We start from the raw sequence: 12,961 nt of genomic DNA on the forward strand, positions 1-12,961 counted from the left end.
GTCCCTTAAAGGGGCCAGCTGCTGCTGCTGCTGCTGCTACTGTGGAGTTCCTGCGCCCGCCTGCTGGTGAGTTCCGCAGAGGCCTCGGAGACCGAGACGGTGGGTGCCGGTGACGAAAGACACGAGGCCAGTTAAGCCTCCCCGCGCCCCCGGGTGAACGCCGCCGCTGGCTCCTGAGAAGAGCAGCCACGCCGCCACTCGGCTCTTCTCAGACTCGTGCTCTTCCAGGACCTGCCCCCCAGAGCCGAGGCACAGGGTGCGCAGGGCTGAGGAGACCCAGGGGTCACCCGCAAAGGTGCCAGCTCAGTCACTTGGTCAGTTTAGGGCGGCTCTCAGGTGGGATGCGGGGCAGCGAGCTCAGGCTTTCCAGCCTGATGGGGTCCAGCGGATGTCCCCCCTCTGGCATGCAGTGGCCGTGTGACCGCAGACAAGCGACTCAAGCTCTCTGGACTTCAGGGGCCTGGTCCGTTAATGGGATGGACGATGGAGTGAGAGCGGTCAGGGCCTCGTGAACAGTGGCGGCTCGGAGAACTCCGACGTCAGGAGGTGCTGCACTCTAGCCGCGTGGTGTCAGCCGATCTGGCCCTGCAGGAAAGGGCAGCAATCTCACAGTATAGACGGGAGGGCAAGGAACACCCTTGCTGAGGGAGTGATGGGCAAGCTGGGACCCGCTGGCCTTGGCCGGGGGAAGCAGGGAACAGCATCCCAGGGAGAGGGAACAGCATGTGCAAAGACCTCAGGGCAGGGGTGAGACTGGTGGATCGCTAGAAACTGAAGTGAGGCCATGAGGCGGGGGGCGGTCCCACGTGGCCCCCAGTCACCTGAGCACACCAGCTGCCCCCAAGGACTCTCAGATACGGCCGTCTGGACAGCACTGTGAAGCCGGTCTTCTACGTTGTTCCCACTTCACAGCAGAGGAGACCGAGGCTCAGAGAGGCAGAGTGACTTGCTGAAGGTCACACAGCAAAGGCAGGGGGTGCAGATGCAGGCCTTGGACCTTGTCCAATGTTATTTCTGCCCCAAGGCTCGGCCTCTGTGGCATTTATGTGCGGTGCTGGCCAGTGGCCTGTTTTCTGCCCTCGAGGTGGAGAAGCCCCTCTGGGTGTGTCGGGGTCGGGGGCTGCAGGCGCCTGGCTGGCCCTGTTCTGTCAGGGATCCGGGGAGCTGGTGGGCTTTCCCACCCTGCAAGGGCTCGAGCCCATTTGCCCCCCAGCCTCAGCGAGCCTGGGGGGCTGAGCCCTCCCTCAACAAGCCTCAGGCGGCCCCGGAGATTTTAGAGGCTCATCTCTGTGGTGCTCTGGGAGGCTCCGTGTCTGTAGTCAGAAGCCTTCGGAGTTCTGACTACAGAAGCCTTGAGGGTTCTTTCATGTATCTGTGACTCGACTGAATTTCAGACTCCGGGGGCCGGCCCTCTGGACGCGGCAGGTCTCGAAGTCCGGGAGCCTCCTTGCAGGGGCGGGGCTCCCATCTGTGCCTCCACCTGTTGCGGGTGCAGCTGCTGGACAGAGGCCGCGGTGCAGGGACCCTAGGGGACGGCCCCGCCCGCCTGCAAGAGGTGGGGCCGTGGGGCAGGAATTGGGCGGCCTGGATTCAAGCCCCAGCTCTGCCATCCCCCAGCTGTCCAGCTGTGGGCGAGCTAATTCCGACCTCTCTGACCTTCGGTTTTCTCATCTCTCAAATGGGCACAATTATGCAGGTTTGCGAGAGGAGTGAATAAAATAACTGACGTTCGGTGCTCAGCACGGGGTGCAGAGCGCGTGTCCACTGGCGTCCGCTGCCGTGAGGTTGTTTGGAATTCCGCAGGCGACATGGGACCGAGCGCCCTCCGACAGCCCTCAGCCCAGGGTCAAGCCCAAGCTCAGGGCCTGAGGGAGCCCCTTCCGCCTGCTCAGCTGCACCCCCTCCTCCAGGACCTCGGTCCTGCATCCTCAAGGGCTCTGCGTGCCCCTGGTCCCGTCCAGACCCTGCGTGGTTCCCTCTGCTCCTCTCCCCATTCATCCCCCTCCCCCTTCCCCTCCCCACCCCTCAACTTCCAGGACCAGCGCCTCCTCATCCTCCAGGCTCACCTCCAGCGCCACCTCAGGGTGGGGGGGGCTCCCAGACCACCCAGTCGGCCTTCCTGCACAGCACCCACCAGGACCCCGTCGGAGAGACGGTGTTCAGCTGTCACTGCGCTCTGGAAGGAGCCCTGCCTCTTCTTGCTCTCTCCCCGCCCCACCCCCCCGGTGATTTCGCACGTCGCATAGGCACTGGCATGTGTGATGCACACGCAAATGTCACGGAAACGTGGAAGATGCAGAGTAAAAGCCGGCGCCGCGCCCACACGCTCTCCCGTGAGCCGCGGCTGCTCCCCGGCTGCTCTCCGTGTTTGCTTTCAGCTCCGGCTCCTTTTGTAACTTTAAATAATACACTTCCGCCTCTCCCTTACCGACTCCGCACGGCGTCTGCTGGCTCCCGCTCCGAAATGCCAGGCTCCGCGCACCCACTCGTCCCCGCTCCCCTGCGCCCCTTCGCCTCCCGGTGGGTGTTTTCTTCTCAGCAAGGCTCCCACCGGCCCGCGATTTACAGCAGAGACCGCTGGCCACCGGCTCCCGCTGACTGGGGGCAGCTCACCGGGTCAGGGCTGGCCAGGGCCAGGGCCAGGCCCTGCTGTGGCCTCCAGACCTGGAACTCACCCTGCAGCCCTCTGAGGCCCCTCCCACTCAGCCTCCCCGGCTCCGTGCTGGCTGCTGCCCGGACAGAAGTCTGCTCCCTGCTGGCTTCCTCTGGCCCCTCACTCTGAGCTTTAAGGCCCCTCCCTTGGGGCCTCCCCCCCCCCGTGAGCCCATCCTGGGGTTCCCTCCCAGAGAGATGCTCTTCTCCTGGTGGCTCTTGGCTGCCCTGGTGTTTCTCTTCTGCATTGGTGGGTCTTCTCTGACCCTCCTTATGGCAGGAACAACCAGTTCACCCTTGACCATGGCCATGGCCCCAGGGCTGCGGCCTGCGGTGGGCGCAGGGCAGAAGGAGCTGGCTGAACCGGCGAGCAGAGATGCCCGCCTCTCCGTATGCCGACTCCGGCCAGCGTGGAGGGCGCAGCCCACGGTCCCTCCCCTTCCCCCTGTTGCCCCTCCGACGGGTCTGCTCCACAGTGCAGGTCAGGGGCGGCTCTGCTCCAGGTGGGACAGCGATGACTGTCCCCCCTCGCTTTGGCGATGGACCACGTCTGCGCGTTGGGGGTTAGTGAAGGGGGCCTGTTATGTGGACATGATGCAAATAGTATTCCCTGAGAAGCCAGGAAGTGTGATTGCACCTGCTGACCCGGAAGCGTGAGCCCAACTCTTGACCGCAGGCCCCGGGGCAGGAAACCGGCGTGGCGCCGAGTCCCAGCACGTGGCTCACGTGGCTCACGTGGCTCACGTGGCTCTGGGGCTCGCTGCTTCAGCCCCGCCCTGATCCGCACTGCCTTCTCCTGGGCCTGGTTTGGTTACGAGCAGCTCGCCTGGACTCAGTTGTGCACACGGCCTGGATTCGTGTGTGTGTGCAGCCTGGACTTGTGCGTGCACGCAGGGCCGGGGCTGAGCCAGCTGCCTTCCCCTCAGCAGAGGGGTCCATTTCCCCTCACCATCGTGCACAGCTTAGCCGGGAGTGGGACTCGGTTCGGACCTCTGCCTTCCGAACTTCGCCGACCCGGCTCCCTTGTCCTCTAGCTCCCAGGGCCAGTCGGGAGAAATCTGACTCGAGTCTGACGCAAGTCCCCTGATCGGGAAACCGCTTTCTCCAGGTGAGTGCTCGGGGTTTTTCTCCTTCTGTGGCCGTGCTGAGTCCCGCCAGGTGTGGGTGTTTTTCCATCATCAGTCACGCTCCGCACCCCCCGGGCCCCTGCCGGCTGGAACCGTGCATCTTGCCGCGGCGCGCGGGGAGTGGCACTCCCAGGATTGCTGGCACTCGTGTTTCTCTTCTGCGCTGAGCCTCGCCCTCCCGAGAGCCGCTCGCAGGTGCTATGGGATCTGGAGATCAAACGTCCCCCCGTCGTTCGCTCGCTTCCGTCTCCAGGTCCCGGGGTTCTCTCTCTCGTCTGCAGGGAGCCAGCCCGAGCTCCGGGTGCGGCTGCGGGGTTGTTCGGCCTCATGCGTGCTTGCTTGTTTGTTTGTTAATTTGAGCATCTTCGTAGCACTCCAAGCATCCCAGCCACACCCCTCGTTCCTTTCCTTCTCTCTACCCAGTCAGCACCCAGGCAGGACCCACCCAGGCGCCCTGGCCCCTGGCCAGGGGAATCGAAGGTCACGGTCAACCGCAATGCAGGTTAACAAGAGAGGTGGGACCACCCTCCTGCAGGCCGACCAGTCCCATTGTCTGTGCCAGTTTGGGCTTCTCGGGGCCCCACCGGGAGGCCCCATGCTCCCTGTTGTCTCTGGCTGGGCATGGCTCCGCCCGGCCTCTGCAGCCCGGAGCTGCCTGACCTGACCTGCGGTGGGGGAGCCCTGGCGGCCCCTCCCCTCCTCCGCCCGCACAGCCGGGTCACTCTCCCTGTACGGCCCGCGGGGGAGGTCCGAGGCGCAGCTCGGGCAGGAAGCCCAGGCCGCCAGGCTGCCCTGGCCACTCTTCCTGGCGGAGTGGATTTAGGAGTCACAGTATTTCTGTCTCTGTCCCCTAACGCGACTCTGAAGCATTACTTGCCTCCCCAGGTGGCGTACCCGAGGGACCCAGTCATCTGTCAGACAGGAGAGGTTCACCCGCTCCCTGGCAGCCTGGGTGGGCGTGGCTCGCCGTACTTACTTCTCACCTGGGGGTGTGGACCTGTCAGCTGCCTTGCTGGCTCCCTGGAGGATTTGCTGTCTGCTCTCTGGGCTCCAGAGCGGGGGTGTTGGGGGGGGGCCTCCCTCAGGGTGACCTGTGACGTCACTCAGCACCTGGCCCAGAGGCAGCTGCCCAGTGGGGTCCTGGCGGTGTCTCCTGTGCAGGACGGCAAGGCCTTGGAAGGCGCAAGGCGTGGGCTAGCCCGCTCGGCTGCTGAGCCCCTGCGGTGCGTGGGGCTCGGAGCTCGCCTCCCAGACGGGAAGGAAGGAAAGTCCCTGCTCTCGGGTCTGGGAGCTCTGCGGGGGACAACCAGCTCCTCGTGGAAAAGACTTACCCAGGGAGCCTTGGGGGGGAGGCGGGGAGCGCGCGGGGAGTGCCCGAGCCCTGCGATGGGCCCTCCTCTCCCCTCCCCGAGTCCTCCCACCCTCTCAGGTTAGGTGCTCTCATCAGCCCACTTCACAGAGGGGGAACTGAGGCCTCGAGAGGCAGACGCTGTGCCTGAAGCGGCAGGCAAGCGGCAGGCAGGCGGCCACAGGGCCAGAGCCACCCGTCAGCCTCCAGCCCTGTCACTGGCACAAATCTAAGCAACTGAAGCCACAGAGAGACCACGTGTGCCTGAGACCCGAGGGAGGGAGAGGTGACCCCACCCTCAGCTGCGAGCTGGCGAGGGTGCCCCTGAGCCGTGGGTTTGGGGAACGCGAAGGGCAAGGACTGCTGCAGCGCAAGGTGGGGGGGCACGGGGGTGGGGAGGCAGGCGGGACAGGAAGGGGCTGGAGAACAGGCAGAGGTGCCGGAAGCTGGGGCTCAGAGCCCCGAGTGACACAGTCACATCTACATTTCAAAAACCACTCAGAGTGCAGCGGGAGAGGGACAGGAATGCCATCTATGGAGGGCGGTAGGGCGGGGGGCGGGACAGGCGTCCGCCAGCGCTCAGGACTCCGCATGGTGGGGTCAGGCAGCCTGCCCCCCCGCTGCCCCCCGCCCAGCCTTCCCTGCCCTGTTCTCCCTCCCGCACCAGCCCCATCCGCCACGTTCCGGGGCAATCCGGATGCCCAGGAAAGAGGAGGGTCGGCAGGCGGCTGTTACATCGACTTCCAACCCGCTCCGTGGCCCCGGGAAGCCCTCGGGCCTCTCGGAGGCTCCGGCTCATCTGAAACCAAAAACAATTTTCCTGCCACCAGGGGCTGTGGGAGGGCCCAACAGGTGACGAATGAGAACAGGCCCGGGAACCAGAGGGGAGGCTGGCGGCCGCGGGGGGCCGCATCACCTCCATGGACGTCCCGCCCCTCCGGCCTCTCCCGTGGCCGCATCGGGGCCGTGTCGGCGCTCAGACGCGGTCTGTGATTAACGCAGGTTCCCCTCAGCGTCACTCGGCGGAGGGGACTGCGGGCTGGAGAGTAATCACAATCAGGTTTGAGATAAGCTGATGGTATTAGTGAAAATCATTGCCCTCCAGGCAACTAATCCAGGCAAAGGGATGGATTGTCTGGGTTTGGATTCCTCCCTTTGCTCTTCTGGCTTCAATCAAGAACGCTTTCAGATGCCTGACGAGGCCGCCCTCCCAGCACGGCGGCCCTTCCCCGCCACGCCGGGGGCAGAGCAGCCCGCCCGCCTTTCCTGGGCCCTCGGAACATCCGTGCGGCTCTCCCCCCCCCGCGCCTCCTCTCTGTCTGTCTGTCCTTCCTGGGAAGGCGGCTCAGGCTCTCGGATAAAAAGCACCTGCTGGGTGCCGGGGTCCACCTTCCCAAGACCCAAGCCCGCCCACGTGGTTGCCTCCCGCTGAAGACTCCCGTGGGCCCCGGTCATGCGTCATGCCATGCACGCAGACCAGAACCCAAACTCCCGTGAGGGCCTGTGGGATGGGCTCCCTCACCCCACGTTGCTGCCGCTGCCGCCACCGCCGAGGGGAGGAGGGAGGCTTCTCTCGGCTGGGCAGGGAGGCTGTGTCACCGGCCAGGGTCCAGGGGGCGGGGAGCAGGCCCTGCCCCGGCAGATCCAGGGCCTCCTAGCTCTAGGTTCTCGCAGGAGAGAGTCCAAGAACTCGTCGGGAGCTGAGCAGCTGCTATTCAGGGAGAGACAGGGAGGCCGGGCGGTGGGCTGCTGGGGACGGGACCGGGGCTCTCGCCCCACGCTCCACCGGCCGCAAGTCTCGCGGGCCCCGCCCTGACGGAGGCGAACGTGCACGTCCCAGGGGACTTGGGCGAGCTCAGGAGAGAGCTGTGCGCACGGTTGGTCGGTGCTTGGGATTCTGTCTGTTTCCAAGGAGGAGCTGTTGCTGGCCTGTGTGGGATCAGATTCTGGCTCTGCCCGCCTTCGGGTTGGGGTCAGGGGGGGTCTTGTCCTAAGACGGCCTGTTCCGGAAGCCTGTTGTGGTGTTTGTCCCCCCACCCCGGGCCACCCTTCTCCTTCTGGTGTGTCGGTTCTCGTGGTAACGACAGCATGATGAGCTGTGGGCCCAGGCTCTGTCCGACGCTCCCTCCACCTAGGACTGCCCTGGAGCCAGCCCGTCCTCGCGGTCGGTGACTCCTGCAGCCCCCGCGGGGGTTCCTGCCGGCAGCTGCTTCCCTCGGATCCGGGGTGGGGCTGGGCCTGCCGGTTTATCGGCCCGTGATGCCCGCTCCTGGTTCCTCAGCCCACTTGTCAGCCGTGCTGCTGACTTCTTTCTCTGCTGTCTCACAGGGAGGGCAGTTCACGGGGGGAGGGGCTGGCAAAGGGGAGGGAGAACACTGCAGACCGAGGGAACGGCGTGTGCAGGGAAAGGCCTGAGGCAAGGAGGAGGCGGACCAAGTCTTAGCGTCAACCCTCGGAGGGACTGGAATGCCAGGCCAGGGGCAGGCCCAAAGGCCTTCAAGGGTTTGGACGTGCTCAGAGCTGTGTTAGAAGCTTCCAGATGCCGTGTTGGATCAACCGGCCCTCAAGGACACCCCTTGGCGCCTGGGCCTGTGTTGGGTGCTGGGGATGCAGAGATGGGTCCTGAACTCGAGGGGTGCATCCTCTGCCCAGAGGCAGGAAAACCGATGTGGAAGCTCAGGGCTACTCCAGGTAATCCGGGAGGGCTTCCTGGAAGAGGGCTACCTGAACTGTGCCTGGCGAGCCAGCCAGGCCAGGAATGAGGCACAGCTGGTGCACAGCGAGGCTGAGCAGGGAGAGCATGGAGGGAGGGGTGGACAGGAGACATCGTGCCGCTGACATCACGCCGGGTGCCACGTGAACCCCCCTCTGTGTCATCTCACTATTGTCTGGGCAGCCCCGCCCCTCAGCTGGTACTTCTGTATCACTTAGGGATGAGGACCTGGGTTCTGGGAGGTTAGGTGCCCTGCTGGGAAGTGGCGGCGAGGGGTTCCAGTCGAGGCCGCCCACGGGGCGCTGCACGCAGACTGGGCGTCGCCAGCTGGCGGTGGGCGGAGGGCGCTGGGGAGCCGCTGGAGGCGGTAGGCCGGAGACAGCAAGATCAGACTCCTACTTTCCAAACGGGACTCTGGGGGAGACGGGTGCGGCGGGGAGAGGCCAGCTCCGTCTGCGGCAGAAAGGTGGGGAAAGGCATCCTTGGGGACACCTTTTGGGCCGTTCGGAGCCTGCCACGGACCACCGGAGGCTGGCAGCAGGGACCTGGCTCACCTGGCTGCCCTGAGAAGCTCGGCCCCCACCTGAGCCAGGCCCCCGGCGGCTGGGGGAAGGGCGGCCCAGAGCAGCAGTTAAGACCTTGACAATGAGGTGATTATGTCTTGAGCTTTGCTTTAAAAACCTTAATGGATTTTTTCCACTCCATCAAGCCGCCCTGCGGTCTAGGAATGATAATTGCGATGGAGAAGGAGACTAATGCGCCGGGAAGTGAGCAGCCGCACCCCACCCCCAGCCTGCTGCCGCGCCACCGGCCTGGCTTCGGAGCGGGCCCGGTGCAGTGTGAGGTCCGAGCCACCATCCAACCCCGCCCTCCGTGCGTGTGACAGTAACCCCAGCTGGGTCCCTTGCTCAGGGGAACACGCTGAGTCCCCACAGCAGCCCGTAGCATCCCATTCTCAGAGGCAGAGACCCAGCCCAGAGGCCTGTGCCTGCACCCAGCACCAAGGCTTGCACACCTCTGGTGACAGGGGGCTCACCACCATTCTTCACAGTCCTCACAGGGCGCCCTGTGAGGATGCCATGTTCCTGCTGGGGGCACTGAGATGCAGAGAGCGTGTCGCTCACCTGAGGCCGCATCGCTTCCTCGGTGTGGGGGAGCAGGGCGAATCTGTGCCTCCCGGTCCCTGAGGGAGACCTCCGACCCTGGGGAGCAGTGTGCCCACAGCGCCGGCTCCTGTTCCCGTGTGCGGGGCCTTCCTGGTAACAGGCTCCCTGATCCCACCCCCAGCCCTGCAGAGCCCCCCACCCCCCACTCAGTTCCCTTCACCCGGCAGCTGTTTACTAAAAAGGACCTGCATGATGCCGGAGACCCTCTTTGTTCCCCGATAATTTAGGGAGTCCAGAGGCTCCTGCTCTGCTCCCTGGAGTCTGGAGGGGACGGGGGACTCAGGGTCCTGAGCTTGGCCCTAACACCAACCACTCGTGTGTGACTTGGGCAGGCGACTTCCAGTCCAGAGTCCCTTCAGCTCCACCGGCCCCTGAAGGCCAAGCACCTCTGTTCCTGGCGCACCTACTGTGTGCCGGGCACCCGGAGCAGACGCCTACTGCCTTGGACCAGTCCTTGGGTCAGGAGGTGACGCCCGCTGTCACCGAAGAGGAGACCGAGGCCTGTCCCACTCAGGGCCCCATCAGGTGGAACCGGGGTCGGGGCGGACCCGGCCCTCTAGCTGCTGACTCCGGTTCCCACTCCCGGCCGGGGGTCCGGGGCTGAGCCCTCCCTCCTGCCCCGTTTCTCCCAGAGCTCTCTGGTTGCATCCCTGCAGGGCTCCTGCCCCCACCCCCGTGGGGACAGAAAATTGTTTGGAGCCAGCGTTTGGGTCCACCTTTGTCCGGCAGGACCGGAATTGGGTGGGTGAAGAAAGACACCTGATTTGCTGAGGATAATTTTTATTTTGCATCTCGAGCATCAGAGGAGCTTCCTCTTAGAGTGCAGAGTGGACTCGTTTGCCAGCACTTAACATGGCTGCCCTGGCATCAGCCACCGCCCCTCCCCGCCCCTTCCCTTCTGGGGTGCCCAGTGCTGTTTGCAAGCAGACAACATCTGGGCCGTGCGTGGTCCAGCTGTGGGGACGGCAGGAGCCACAGGCCCGCCGGGAGGGGTAAGAGAGCCACAGCCCACCCTGGAGACAGCCTGCCCCCACGCCGGGAGTCCTGCTCTGTTGGGACACAGCCCCGCCCCCATGTGGCCCCCAGTGACCCCTGGGCCCATCTCTGCTGCTAGAAGCACAGGCTAGAGAGTTTGATTTATGTACGAATCACGGCCCCACGTGACTTTGGGCAAAAGGCTTCGTTTCTCTGGGCCTCAGTGTTAGCACCTGGACAACGGGGTGGTCACTCCCGCTTTGCAGGCTGCACTGAGCATTAGAGAGACAGACAGACAGACAGAGGGAGAGAGAGAGAGAGAGAGAGAGAGAGAGAGAGAGAGAGAGAGAGAGAGAGAGAGAAAGAGAGAGCATGAGCTTGCGACGCGTTTGCTACGGGGCTGAGTGAACCGAGTGAACGCCGGCGTTCTCCTCATCATCCCGCCTGCCCCTGCCCCCACACCCGCGGCTTCTGAGCCCACCTTCTTCCCAGGGTCACAATGCCCCTCCCCCGAGGCTGCCACCTTCTCGGCCCTCACAGGCCTCCTGGCCTTTGCCCTGTGTGCTCGAAGGGGTGTGTGTGCATTTGCCTTAAAGGTCAGTCTCGAATCCAGTGCCGACTGGGAGTTCCCTTTCTGCTCCTGTTTCTTAAGGCTGTTTTGAGTATCACAGGCCCGTTCATTTCCATGTAAACATCAGGGTCGGCATATCCATGCACAGGCGCACGGGCTGCTGGGACGAGACGGGCGTGCAGGGGCATGTGGGCCGGCCGGTCCGTGGGTTCCCAGCTCTTCACGGCGGTCCGCCTTCTCATCTGCGAACCAGGCGCGTGTCACCCCTCTGAAGACCAGATCGGCCTCTCCCCCTCCGCATCTGGTTTTCCCTGCAGATGCCCTGCGCACCTCCCTTCAGGCCTGTTCCTGGGTGCGCTGTGTCTCAGACGCGATCGCAAATGATTTCTTCAGGGGCTGTTTCCTGCGTGTTTGTGGGCGGGGTAGAGAAATGCAGGTGCCCTGGGCGTGTTGACCTTGTGGGCAGCAGCCTCGCTCCCCGAATTTGTTCCGATGGATTATCTGCGACTCCCCTGGACTGCCTACCGTCGCTCGCCGCGCCGTCTGCACGCGCTGACAGTTTTATTCCTTTCCCCCGGGTCCTCACGCTTTTCCTCGCCCTGACTTATGGCGCCCGCTTCATCGCGAGTGCACGTCCCCGGTCTTGGGAGGGGTTCTCAGTCTTGCATTACTAACTGCTGCGTTTGCAGAAGGTTTCGTGGAAACCATTTATCAGCTTAGAGAAATTCCCTCTCTTCCCAGATGGCCTCCATTAAAAATCCCAAGTGGGTGTCTCCTTTTATCAAATGCTTGCGTACATCTGTTGAGATATTCCACTGTGCACGGTAGTCCCCGAGTGTGGGGGACCACCTGGCTTCCCTGTCAAATGTCCCAGCGGGCTCGCGGCCCCAGGAAGCCACCTTGACCCCAAGGCACGGTTCTTTGTCTGTGCGGCCAGATCCCGTTTTGGTAATACTTTGAGATGTTTGCCTCGTCCATCGTTTGCCCTTGGATTGCCCTTCCACGTTTCTTTCGTGTTAGTCACCATTGCCGCCTCCGCCGCTGACCGGAGCGCATGGACCGAAACCACCCCCCGTGACCGGAGGGCTCTGGGGCTCGGTCCCGCAGACGGGGCGGCTCGCCTCTGCGCCCCCACATCCGGTTTGCGTTCCTGAAGGGCGTTTCACAAGGTCTGTGACTCCGGGTTGGCGGTCATTTTCTCCCAGCACATGAGGGGTGCCGGCCTCTGGGTTCCCGATGGCATCGCCTTGTTGAAAAGCCACCTGCCATGCTCCGGCCGCCTCTCGGAAGGCGGCGTGTCTTGTCTGTCTTCTCCGGCCGCAATAAGGCTTCGTCTCTGGTTCGCTAGGAGGCACCTCAGCGCAGTCTGGGGGTTCCTCTGGCTTCTTGGATCTTGACCTGACGTCTCTCATCAGATCTGGAAACTTCTTGGAAGTTCCTCTTTCAGATATTGCCTCTGCCTCGTCCACTTTCTCTCGCCCCCTCCTGGGACTCCGATTGCATATGGGTTGGATGGTTTCACTGAATCCCGGGCCTTTTGATCATCGTTTCTGTGTTTTTCCTTCTCTTGTCCATCTGGGCTTTCATCTGGGTATTTCTTCCTCAGCTGTTCTGAAGTTAATTACCTCGCGTTTCTGCCTAGATCGCTCTGCTCTCGGCCCTGTCCAGTGAATCCTTGTTTTCGGTGGTGGTATTTCTCCTGTCCCTATTTCCTTCCTCCTCCTCCTCCTCCTTCACGTCTTCCAGCGTTGGGCCGAAATTCTTCACCTTGCCCCCCCTTTCCTTGCCTGCACCAAGTGCAGTCACATTCATGTCTGCGTCTGATAACTCCAGCGTCTGGGGCGCTGGTGGGTTGTTTATTTTATCCGTTTGTGTTTTTTTCTTGTTCCAGTTACTGGCATGTCTGGGAATGTTTTAGGGATTCTTGAACATTGTGTACAAACTTGGAGAGCCTCTGTATAATGTTTTAATCCCCTCGGGAGGGTTTGCATTAGCTTCTGAAGGCGTTTGGAAGTGGAGAGAGAGCCTCAATCCAATCAGTTTGGCGCTGGTGCTCGCCTGGGTCTGAGCGTTGCTTAGGCACGTTTTTCCTCTGGTTCACCCTGTTCCTAGGACCCGGCGGCCTTCCGAGGTCCCTCCGAGGTCCCTCCGAGGTGGTGGCGGCTCTGCCCCGCGGTGGTCCCCGAGCGCTAATACTTTGTCCCACGCGACCCTAAATCTGCTGGAAGTTCTGTTTAGATTTTCGGTCTCTCAGCCACCGCTCTCCGCAGGGCTCACTCTGCTCAGGACTCGGCAGGTCTCACCGAGGGCAGATGGAGAAAGTATTGGGCTGGTTTCCCTGCACGCAGTTCCCCCGCCTGGAGTCTGGACCCTTCAGTCCCGGACGGCCCAACCACCCCGACCTCCGAG

General features: G+C 63.3%; 1 protein-coding gene across 1 annotated transcript in view; it reads left to right on the plus strand.

Moving 5' to 3' along the window:
* Positions 1–3,715: 3,715 nt before the first annotated feature.
* SHISAL1 (shisa like 1) overlaps positions 3,716–12,961 on the plus strand; it is a 93,158-nt gene continuing 83,912 nt past the window's right edge. The window contains exon 1 of the mRNA XM_045835068.1: positions 3,716–3,760. The gene's annotated coding sequence lies outside the window, so the exon portion shown is untranslated. The remainder of the gene's footprint in view (positions 3,761–12,961) is intronic.

Source organism: Phyllostomus hastatus, unplaced genomic scaffold (assembly GCF_019186645.2).
Source record: "Phyllostomus hastatus isolate PE091 unplaced genomic scaffold, TTU_PhHast_1.1 phas_contig_198, whole genome shotgun sequence".
NCBI lineage: Eukaryota > Metazoa > Chordata > Mammalia > Chiroptera > Phyllostomidae > Phyllostomus > Phyllostomus hastatus.